The sequence below is a fragment of the Canis aureus genome, chromosome 24 (assembly GCF_053574225.1).
Source record: "Canis aureus isolate CA01 chromosome 24, VMU_Caureus_v.1.0, whole genome shotgun sequence".
NCBI classification, from domain to species: domain Eukaryota; kingdom Metazoa; phylum Chordata; class Mammalia; order Carnivora; family Canidae; genus Canis; species Canis aureus.
The window spans coordinates 1316468-1329362 of NC_135634.1; the positions used below are offsets into that span (position 1 = coordinate 1316468).

The 12895-nt window shown below is 36.2% G+C and overlaps 1 protein-coding gene across 10 annotated transcripts in view; it reads left to right on the forward strand.

Moving 5' to 3' along the window:
- LOC144295641 (phosphatidylinositol 3,4,5-trisphosphate 3-phosphatase TPTE2-like) overlaps nucleotides 1-12895 on the forward strand; it is a 174220-nt gene that overhangs the window by 104723 nt on the left and 56602 nt on the right. The gene's annotated exons all lie outside the window — the stretch shown is intronic.

The following is a 12895-nucleotide window of genomic DNA, read 5'->3' on the forward strand; positions in this document are numbered from 1 at the left end:
TAGATGGGGGAAGGAGGGCAGGGCAATGGTACCTGCCAGCTCCTTTGTTCCTGAAGGAGTCTTCCAGCAATCTCTGTCCCTCTGGGATGTGCTCTGAGATGAATAAACTACTGGTTTTCAAAGCCAAATATTCTGGGGATTCATCTTCCCTACATCGGCTCCCTGGTGTAAGAGTTTGTTTCTTTCCCCCTCTCCATGCCTGCAGCACCCCTTCCTCCTACAGACAGTTGTATGGGTCTTCTTAGCTCCAGACTGTGTCTCTGCCCTTCCTACCCCCTTTGTTGTGGTCTCTTCTCTACATTAGTTGTGTGGAGTTTATTCTGCCAGTCTTCATGTTGTGTCATCATGTGGGCAAAAAGGAACCTTGTGCACTGCTGATGGGAATGCAAACTGGCACAACCGCTGTGGAAGTTCAATGGAAAGTTCCTCAAAACTAAAAAAATAGACATATTCTGTGATCCAGGAATCACCCTCCTGGGTATTTACCCAAAGAAAGCAAAAACACTAATTCAAAATGATATATGCACCCCTTATTTTATTGCAGAATTATCTACAATGGCCAAACTGTGAAAGCAACCCAAGCATCCATCAATAGATGGATAAAAAAGATTTTATATATTATATAATATTATATATATAATATTCCATTGCATATATGCATATATACATATGCAGTGGAATATTATTCATCCATAAAAAGAATGAAATCTTGCCATTTGCAACAACATGAATGGATCTAGAGAGCATAACGTGAAGCAAAATAAGCCAGTCAGAGAAAGACAATTACCATATGATTTTACTCATGCAGAATTTAAGAAACAAATGAACAAAGGGAGGAGGGAAAGACCAATCAAAAATGAGACTCTTAATTACAGAGAACACATGGGTTTTGTGAAATAGGTAAAGAAGATTAAGAGTACACTTATGTTGATGAGCACTATTCCATATTAATATGGAACTGCTGAATCACTATTTTGTACACCTTAAACTAATATAACACTTCATTAAATACACCAGAATTTTAAAAATAAAACATTGGAATGAATAAATGGTCACAAAAGATTAATTCATGCATTCATTTTAATAAGTTGTGTGTTCCTTGGGCTTTTTATGTATATAATCATGTAAAATTACTACTTTTTAAATTTTGAAAGCTTTTTATTTTTTTCTTTCTTTATTGAATTGTCTAGGACCTCCACTGTCATGTTGAATAATAGTAAGAACAGACACTCTTTGCTTGTTCTGAAACTTAGATTGAAAGAATTAGAAATCCCACTATTAGAATAGTGTTTTCTAGAGGCCTTTTATACCTGCTCTTTACCAAATTAAGAAAGTTTTATTTTTTAAGATCTTATTTATTCATGAGAGACACACAGAGAGAGGCAGAAACATAGGTGGAGGGAGATGCAGGTTCCCTGTGGGGAGCCTGATGTGGAACTTGATCCCAGGACCTGGGATCATGTCCTTTTTAAAAAAAAAAAAAAAGTTTTATTTTTTATTGGTGTTCAATTTGTCAACATACAGAATAACACCCAGTGCTCCCTGGGTGTTAACCTCCCCTTCCACTACCCCTAGTTCATTTCCCAGAATTAGGAGTCTTTCATGTTCTGTCTCCCTTTCTGCTGGGATCATATCCTGAGCCGAAGGCAGATGCTCAACCACAGAGCCACCCAGGCATCCAAGAAACTTTTATTTATTTCTAGTTTACTAGGAGTTGAATCATGAATGAGTGAATTTATCAATACTTTTTCTACATGTATGGAGATAATCAAAGGTTTTTCTGTTATTTTCAAATGTAAAGCCAACCTTTCTTATTCCTGAAATAAACCCCTCTGGTCTTAATGTGTTATTTATTATACTACAACTGTCTATCTGCTAATATTTTATTTACAACTCTTTGTATATGTTGATGAGAGATCTTGACCTTCATTGTTCCTTTTTTTAAATTGAGGTGTAGTTGACACACACAGTGTTACATTAGTTCTAGGTATACAACATAGTGATTTGACAAGTCTATCTGTTACACTATGCCCATCACAAGTGTAGTTAGTGATAGAAGTGTCACCATAAAACACCAGTACGATACCATTGATTATATTACGTTGCTATACCTTTTATCCTTGTGACTAACTCATTCCATAAACGGAAGCCTGTATCTCCTATTCCCCTTCATGTATTTTGTCTATCCTTGAGTCCTTCTCTCCTTTGGCAAACATCAGTTTGTTCAGTGGATCTGGCTCTGCTTTTTGTTCATTTCATTTTTAGATTCAAAATATGGTATTTGCCTTTCTCAGTCTGGTTTACTTCACTAAGCATAATACCCTCTATGTTCATCCATGTTGTTGCAAATAGCAAGGCTCAATGATATCCTTTGTATATATATGCCACCTCTTCTTTAGCCATTTATCTGTTGATAGACACTTGGGTTGTATCCATATCTTGGCTATTACAAATAATGCTGCAATAAACAGAGATACAGATACCTTTTGGAATGTGTGTTTTTGTTTTCTTTGGGTAACACAGTAGTGAAATTACTGGATCATACGGTAATTCTATTTTTAGATTTTTAAAGAACTTCTGTACCTTTTTCCACAATGGCCGCACCAATTTGCATTCCCACCACCAGTGTACATCTCCACATCCTCACTAACACTTAATTCTCGTCTTTGATTTTAGCCATTCTGACAGGTATAAAGTGATAGCTTGTGGTTTTGATTTGCATTTCCCTAATGATTAGTGATATTTAGCATTTTTTATGTGTCTGTTGGCTATCTCTATGTCTTCTTTGAAAAAAATGTCTATTCAGATTTTCTCCCTATTTTTAATTGAATCATTTATTTTTTGGGTGTTGCTTTGTATAATTCCTTTATATATTTTGGATATTAACTCCTTATCAGACATATTATTTGCATGTATCTTCTTCCATTCACAGGGTGGCTTTTTGGTTTTGTCACTGGTTTTCTTCACCATGCAAAAACTTCTTATTTTGGAACAGTCCAATTCATTTATATTTACTTTTGTTTCCTTGCCTAAGGACACATATGTAGAAAGATATTACTATGGCTGATGTCAAACAGCTTATTGCCTATGTTTTCTTCAAGAAGTTTTATGGCTTCAGGTCTCGTATTTAGGTCTTTAATTCAATGTGTTTATTTTTGTGTATGGTGTAAGAAACTGGTCATTTCATTCTTTTGCATGTAGCTGTCTAGTTTTCCCAGCACCACTTATTGAAGGGAATGTCTATTCCCCAGTGTGTAGTCTTGCCTCCTTTGTCCTAGATTAGTTGTGCCTGTTGAATGTGGGTTTATTTCTGGGCTCTCTAATCTGTTCTATGTGTCTATTTTTGTGCCAGTACTACACTATTTTGACTACAATCGCTTTGTAGTATATCTTATAATCCTGTTTGTCTTCAATTTCTTTCATCAGCACTTTATAGTTTTCAGAATACAGATCTTTTACCGCCTTTGTTGCAATTTGGTGCAATTACAAATAAAATTATTTTCTCTTTCTGCTACTTGATTATTAGTGTACAAAAATCAATTTGTCTATATTATACATCCTGAAACTTCACTGAATTCGTTTATTCTAATAGCTTTTCAATTGGGGCCGTGGGGTTTTCTCTGAATAATATCATGTAATCTGCAGATAGTCATAGTAAGTTTTTCTCTATCAACTTTGAGGCCAATTTTTTTTTCTTGTCTGATTATGGTGGTTAGAGCTTCCAGGAATATGTTGAATAAAAGTGGTGAGAGTAGACATGATTGTCTTGTTTTTGATCTTAGAGGAAAAGTTCTCCAGTTTTCACTATTGAGTATGATGTTACCTGTGAGTTTATCATATATGACATTTATTATGTTAGGGTATGTTCCTTCTAAACCCATTTTTTAAACTGAGATGATCATGTGGTTTTTATACTTTGTTTTGTTGACTTGGGGTGATTGATTTCCAAATACTGAACCATTCTTGCAACCCTGGGATAAATCCCACTTGATTGTAGTGAATCTTCCTTTTAATATATTGTTGAATGTGGTTTGCTGATATTTTGTTGAGAATTTTTGCTTCTGTGTTCTTCAGTGATATTGTTTGTAGTTTTGTTCTTTTGAAGTATGTTTGTTGGTTTTGGTATCAGGGTAATAAATGCTGGCCTCATAGACTGTACTTTGAAGCTATACTTCTTTTGTTATTTTTTAGAATAGATAGATAATAACAGATAATAGGTACTAACTCTTCTTTTTTTTTATTTTTTTTATTGAAGTTCAATTTGCCAACATATAGCGTAACATCTAGTGCTCATCCCACCAGTGCCCCGCCCCGTGCCCATCACCCAGTCCCCCCAATCCCCTGCCCACTTCCCCTTTCACCACCCCTTGTTCGTTTCCCAGAGTTAGGTGTCTCTCATGTTTTGTCACCCTCACTGATATATTCACTCATTTTCTCTCCTTTCCCCTTTATTCCCTTTCACTATTTTTTTATATTCCCCAAATGACTGAGACCATGTAATGTTTGTTTTTCTCTGATTGACTTATTTCACTCAGCATAATACCCTAAAGTTCCATCCACGTCGACGCAAATGGTGGGTATTTGTCGTTTCTTATGGCTGAGTAATATATTCCATTGTATACATATTTGGTAAATTCACCTTTGAATTTGTCTGGTCCTGGAATTGGTTTGTTGGGAGTTTTTTGTTGTTGTTGTTGTTGTTGTTGTTAACAATTCAATTCTGTTAGCAATAATTTGGTTTTCAAATTTGTATTTCTTCCTGATTCAGTTTAGGGAAATTGTGCCCTTCTAGGAGTTCATGTATTTTTCCTAGGTTATCCGATTTGTTGCCATATAATTTTTTGTATTACTGTTATAATCCTTTGTATCTCTAAGGTGTTCTTTGTTACCTCTCTTGTTTCTGGTTTTGTTTGCTTTTTTTTTTTTTTAAAGAGATTTTATTTATTTATTCATGAGAGAGACACACAGAGAGAGGCAGAGACTCAGGCAGAGGGAGAAGCAGGCTCCCTGCAGGGAGCCTGATGTGGGAATCGATTCCAGGACCCCAGGATCACACCCTGGGCTGAAGGCAGGTGCTCAACCGCTGAGCCACCCTGACGCCCCTGTTTGCTTTTTTTTCTTGATTGGTCTAGCTAGAGATTGATTCTTTAAAAATCTTTTGAAAGAATCAACTCTGTCTCATTGTCTTTTCTGTTCTTTAAGACTCTCTCATTCATTTCTGCTCTGATTTTTATTAAATCTTTTCATCTACTAATTTTGGGCTTCATTGTCTTTTTGTAGTTTTTATAGGTATAACTATAAAATTTAGACTGTTTGAGGTTTTTCTTATTTCTTCAGGTTGGCTGGTATCTCTATAAATATCCCTCTGAGAACTCTTTTCTCTGGGTCTCAAAGACTTCAGACCATTGTGTTCCTTTTCTATTTGTCTCCATATATTTTTTTTATTTTCTCTTCATTTTCCTTGTTAACTCATCTGTTGTTTAGCAGCATGTTGGTAAGCCTCCACATGTTTAGTTTTCCAATTTTTTCCCTGTGATTGATTTCTGTTTCATTCCATTGTGACTGGAAAATATGCATGATATAATTCAATCTTTTTAAATTTATTGAGATTTGTTTTGGCCTAACATTTGACCTATCTTGGAAAATTTCTGTGTGTATATAAAAGGAATGTGTATTCTGTTTTTTTTGCATGGCATGTTCTATATTTATTTTATCTATATTATATTTAATAAGGAAAGACACTTTCCTTATTGTTATTCTTCCTATATAATCTATCTATTAATGTAAGTGCTGTGTTAATATCTCCTACTATTGTTGTTTTACTCTTTCTTCCTTTATGTCTATTAATATTTGCCTTGAGTATTTAGGTGCTCCATTGTTGGGTGCATAGATATTACAACTGTTGTCTTGTTCAATTGGTTCCATTATCCTTATACAATGGCCTTCTTTTTCTCTTGTTAGTCTTTAAGGTCTACTTTGTGTGGTATAAATAATGTTACATAGAGGTTTTTTTCACTTCCTTTTGCATAAAATATCTTTTACATCTTTTCACTTTCAATCTGAGTGTGTCCTTATATCTGAAATGAGTGTCTTCCAGGCAACACATAGATCAGTCTTGTGTTTTTATCCATTCTGCCACCCTATGCCTTTTGATTGGAGAATTTAGAGTACTTAAAAAAAAAAAGAAAGAAAGAATTTAGAGCACTTAACATGTAAGTAATTATTTTCTTTATTTTTTTTTAATTTTATTTACTTATTCATGAGAGATACAGAGAGAGAGAGAGAGAGAGACGCAGAGACACAGGCAGAGAGAGAATCAGGCTCCATGCAGGGAGCCCGATGTGGGACTCCATCTGGGGTCTCTGGGACCACGCCCCGGGCTGAAGGCAGGTGCTAAACTGCTGAGCCACCCAGGCTGCCCAGTAATCACTTTCAGTATGTACTTATTGACTTTTTGATTGTTTTCAGGTTTTTTTTGTGGTTTTTCTGTTATTTCTTCTTCTCTTGTTCTCTTTCCTTCTGATTATAACTGTATGTAGTGTTATGCTTGACTTTCTATTTTTGTGTATCTATTGTCAGTTTTGGGTTTGTGTTTACTATGAGGTTTATATATAACATTCTAAGTATATATCAGTCTATATTAAATTGATGGTCATTTAAATTCAAGCACATTCTATTTTTTTTATTGACAATTTTTTCATTTGTTTTTAAATTAGATTTACCAACATATAGTATAACACCCAATGCTTATCCCATCAAGTGCCCCTGTCAGGGCCCGTCACCCAGTTACCCCAACCCTCCCACCCACCTCCCCTTCTGCAACCCTTTGTTCATTTCCCAGAATTAGGAGTCTGTCATGGTTTGTCTCCCTCTCTGATTTTACCCTATTGATTCCCCTCCTTTTCCTTATAATCCCTATCACTATTTCTTATATTCCCCATATGAGTGAAGCCATATAATAATTATCCTTCTCAACTGACTTACTTCACTGAGCATAATACCCTCCAGATCCATCCACGTCAAAGCAAATGATGAGTATTTGCCGTTTCTAATGGCTGAGTAATAGTCTATTGTATATATATACCACATCTTCTTTATCCATTCATCTGTCAATGGACACCAAGGCTCCTTCCACAGTTTGGCTATTGTGGACATTGCTGCTATGAACATTGTGGACATTGCTGCTATGAACATTGTGCAGGTGTCCTGGCATTTCTCTGCATCTATCTTTGGGATAAATACTCAGTAGTGTAATTGCTGCCTCTTTTTACATCTTTGAGGAACCTCCACACAGTTTTCCAGAGTGGCTGTACCAGTTCACATTCCCACCAACAGTGCAAGAGCGTTCCCCTTTCTCCACATCCTCTTCAATTTTGTTGTTTCCGGTCTTGTTAATTTTCCCCATTCTCACTGGTGTGAGGTGGTATCTCATTGTGGTTTTCATTTGTATTTCCCTCATGGCAAGTGATGTGGAGCATTTTCTCATGTTTGCTGGCCATGTGTATATCTTCTTTAGTAAACTTTCTGTTCGTGTCTTCTGTCCATTTCTTGACTGGATTTTTGGTTTCTTTGCTGTTGAGTTTGATAAGTTCAAACTCTAAGATCTAAGCTATAGATCTTGGGTACCAGTCCTTCATATGATATGTCATTTGCAAATATCTTCTCTCATTCTGTAGGCTGTCTTTTAGTTTTGTTGACTGTATCCTTTGCTGTGCAGAAGCTTTTTATCTTCATTAAGTCTCAATAGTTCATTTTTGCTTTTGATTCCTTTGCCCTCATAGATGTATCTTGCAAGAAGTTGCTGTGGCCAAGTTCAAAAAGGGTGTTACCTGTGTTCCCCTCTAGGATTTTGATGGATTCTTGTCTCACATTTAGATCTTTCAACAGTTTTGAGTTTATCTTTGTGTCTGGTGTAAGAGAATGGTCTAGTTTCACTCTTCTGCACGTGGCTGTCCAATTTTCCCAGCACCATTTATTGAAAAGACTGTCGTTTTCCCAGTGGATAGTCTTTTCTGCTTTGTTGAATATTAGTTGACCATAGAGTTGAGGGCCCACTTCTGGGTTCTCTATTCTGTTCCATTGAACTATGTGTCTGGTTTTGTGCCAGTACCACACTGTCTTGATGACCACAGCTTTGTAGTACAACCTGAAATCTGGCATTGTGATGCCCCCAGATATGGTTTTCTTTTTGAATATTCCCCTGGCTATCCGGGGTCTTTTCTGGTTCCACACAAATCTTAAGATTATTTGTTCCAACTCTGTGAGCAAAGTCCATGGTATTTTGATGGGGATTGCATTGAACGAGTAAATTGCCCTGGTTAGCATAGACATTTGACAGTATTTATTCTTCCAATCATGAGCATGGAATATTTTTCCATCTCTTTGTGTCTTCCTCAATTTCTTTCAGAAATGTTCTGTAGTGTTTTAGGGTATAGATCCTTTACCGCTTTGGTTAGGTTTATTCCTAGGTTTATCTTATGGTTTGGGGTGCAATTGTAAATGGGATTGACTCCTTAATTTCTCTTTCTTCATTGTTGGTGTATAGAAATGCCCCTGACTTCTGGAAATTGATTTTGTATCCTGCCACACTGCTGAATTCCTGTATGAGTTCTAGCAATCTTGGGGTGGAATCTTTTGGGTTTCCTATGTACAGTATCATGTCATCTGTGAAGAGGGAGAGTTTGACTTCTTTGCCAATTTGAATGCCTTTTATTTCTTCTCATTGTCTGATTGCTGAGGCTAGGACTTCTAGTACTATGTTGAATAGCAGTGGTTTTTGTGCCAGTACCACACTGTCTTGATGACCACAGCTTTGTAGTACAACCTGAAATCTGGCAATGTGATGCCACCAGATATGGTTTTCTTTTTTAAAATTCCCCTGGCTATTCCGGGTCTTTTCTAATTCCACACAAATCTTAAGATTATTTGTTCCAACTCTCTGAAGAAAGTCCATGGTATTTTGATAGGGATTGCATTAAATGTGTAAATTGCCCTGGGAACATTGACATTTTCACAATATTAATTCTGCCAATCTATGAGCATGGAATATTTTTCCATCTCTTTGTGTCTTCCTCAATTTCTTTCAGAAGTGTTCTATAGTTTTTAGAGTATAGATCATAGATCAATGGAACAGAATAGAGAATCCAGAAGTGGACCCTCAACTTTTTCGTCAACTAATATTCGATAAAGGAGGAATGATCATCCACTGGAAGAAAGACAGCCTCTTCAATAAATGGTGCTGGGAAAATTGGACATCCACATGCAGAAGAATGAAACTAGACCACTCTCACCATACACAAAGATAAACTCAAAATGGATGAAAGATCTAAATGTGAGACAAGATTCTATCACAATCCTAGAGGAGAACACAGGCAACATCCTTTTTGAACTTGGTCACAGTAACTTCTTGCAAGATACATCCACGAAGGCAAAAGAAACAAAAGCAAAAATGAACTATTGGGACTTCATCAAGATAAGAAGCTTTTTCACAGCAAAGGATACAGTCAACAAAACTAAAAGACAACCTACAGAATGGGAGAAGATATTTGCAAAAGACGTATCAGATAAAGGGCTAGTTTCCAAGATCTATAAAGAACTTCTTAAACTCAACACCAAAGAAACACACAATCCAATCATGAAATAGGCAAAAGACATGAACAGAAATCTCAGAGGAAGACATAGACATGGCCAACATGCACATGAGAAAATGCTCCGCATCACTTGCCATCAGGGAAATACAAATCAAAACCACAAGGAGATACCACCTCACACCAGTGAGAATGGGGAAAATTAACAAGGCAGGAAACCACAAATGTTGGAGAGGATGTGGAGAAAGGGGGACCCTCTTGCACTCTTGGTGGGAATGTGAACTGGTGCAGCCACTCTGGAAAACTATGTGCAGGTTCCTCAAAGAGTCAAAAATAGACCTGCCCTACGACCCAGCAATTGCACTGTTGGGGATTTATCCCAAAGATACAGATGCAATGAAACGCCGGGACACCTGCACCCCAATGTTCATAGCAGCAATGTCCACAATAGCCAAACTGTGGAAGGACCTCGGTGTCCATCGAAAGATGAATGGATAAAGAAGATGTGGTCTATGTGTACAATGGAATATTCCTCAGCCATTAGAAATGACAAATACCCACCATTTGCTTCAATGTGGATGGAACTGGAGGGTATTATGCTGAGTGAAATGAGTCAATTGGAGAAGGACAAACATTAAATGTTCTCGTTCATTTGGGGAATATAAATAATAGTGAAAGGGAATAGAAGGGAAGGGAGAAAAAATGGGCAGGAAATATCAGAAAGGGAGACAGAACATAAAGACTCCTAACTCTGGGAAATGAACTAGGGGTGGTGGAAGGGGAGGAGGGCGGGGGGTGGGGTGACTGGGTGACGGGCACTGAGGGGGGTACTTGACGGGATGAGCACTGGGTGTTACTCTGTATGTTGGCTAATTGAACACCAATAAAAAATAAATTTATTATTTAAAAAAAATGAATAGCAGTGGTGAGAGTGGACATCCCTGTCATGTTCCTGATCTTAGGGGAAAGGTCTCAGTGTTTCCTGATTGAAAATGATATTTGCTGTGGGCTTTTCACAAATCTTAAAAGATATTGAGGAATGACCTTACCTGGGGTAACTCTTATCTGCTCCACATGTTTTCATCCTCCATTAGGCTAGTCGGATGAGTTCTTATAATGGCAAAAGGCAAAAGCTAGATTAGACTCTTATAAGGGCTTTTGCAATCGCCTGCTCTATGTCATTCCATTGACCAAATACACTTATGTGATAGAGCCCAATATTGAAGTACAAGAGCACTACAAGGTAGATGCAGGGAGGATAAAGTATTTGGATCATTAAGGAAATCATTTTTTTTATTCTAAGGCAAAGAAACTTTTCTATACATGCAAAAAATTATGAACAATAACTAGTATATATTCATAGTCTTGAGACTTGGGCAGTCAAATAAAATCAGTTTGTAAATGTTCAAAAGGTCTTAAAGAGAAGAGTGTGAACCATATCTTATCTAGGTTATGCTATTTATAGGTAAGACATGATTCTACTCCCCTGACCAATTTTGGGAAATCTTCCAAACCTCTATTTAATGTGGAAATGACTTTATCCATTCCATAATGGGAAGAGTTATGGAGTAATTTGACCAGGGTCCATTGGATGGATTATGGCACTTCAGGATAGCCACCCTCAAATTGCCAGAATCCATCTCTAGAAATAAAGTATCCTTTGCCAAAATTGCTTTTCAGTAGGTTGAGCTGAGAACTGTGAGTTAATTACAACTTGTCTAAATTGATTCATTTTCCTTTTGTAGATTGGTGTGATAAATATAAATTTAGCAACACTATTGGCTGGGGTGTTAAAAAGCCACAAACTTCATTTAGCATATAAATCAAAGCAAAAACATTACTCTTGACTTCTTGGGTGTTCTCTAGACCATTGAGGTAGAGTTTTTTCCAGTTCTTAACACTTATCTCCTTGGGATTTTGAAAAAGTTCTTATAAGCCATGATATTTTTACCATTTTTAATTAGCATATGTGAAGAAGAGGTAATAAATTATCAGTTTTTATAAAATTCATGAATTATAAACTACCTCAAAAATCATTTCTACTATCCATATGAATATTTACTTTCATCTTTTGTCTGAATGCAGGCTCATGTCTGAGCTATTTGTTCAGCTACCTGGGCAGACTGAGAATTAGGCAGTGGAGCTGTGTTGGTGCTTACATGTTCAATTAATAACAACATATCCTACACAGAGTATGCCTTTGTTATATTTTAAATGAAAGCCATCTACAAACTAAATTAAATCCAGTTAGACTAAAGGATACAAGATATGGAAACAATTAATTCCTGAGAGAATGCTAAGTGGTCATGTGGTTCCCCTTCACTCTTAAGAGGGAGTAAATTTGCAGGATTAGATTTTTAATAACAATGAATAGTAATATGCAGAGCAAACAGTAGGATTTCACACATGGTAAATTTGCTAATATAAATGTCAAATGTTGCCTAGAAGTAGCAAGAGTTGTACATATGTGGGAATGAAGAAGCAAGCACTATGGTGGAAGTGTCAAGTTTGGCCAGTGCCACCACCACATGCAAGCAATGAGGATGTATCTTCATCTCCAAATCAACGAATGTGCTGATAAACAATCACATCGAGTGTAAACTATTCTGTTAATATTGTGTGAACACACAGAGACTGTTATGAGTTACTAGTTTATACTAGCATAACTAGTTTATAGATAATACTAGACATAGTCCTCTTCACTCAATTTTACTGAAAATTATTCTCCTCTGTTATGTGTTTGTTATATGTACCATTTTTTTAACAGAAATTTCAAATTTTTATAAAGTTGAACCTAAATCTGTTGATCTTCCATTGATTCAACACTTTGTTTTTCCTTATCAAAAGAATTGATTAATGTTCACTTCTTAGAGATATTTGTGGGTTTTTTTTAGATCTTATTCCTCAGTCTATCTGCATTTTATTTAGTGTGAAGGATCTCATGAATTTTGATGTGTATAAGTCTATTTATTTCCCCATTCCAACATTATGCAGACTCACAGTTCACCTTTTTGACTATTTCCTCCTGATAATTTAACCAATTGATCATTTTGATATCTTTTCTTTTTCTTAATATGAACCTAGTAAACATGATTCAGGGTTCTATACTCATCAATTTTTTAGCTTTTTTAGTCATTTTGTTGTTGTACAGAGAGAGACACATGCACATGTGTGTATGTTTCAGATGGATAAATTTGCTGAAAATATTGTATTGGTTATGGTGATAGTAACTGTTTTTTAAATCACTATTTCTTATTTGAAAAGTTATGCATATATGCATATATTTGTGTGTATATATATACATATAT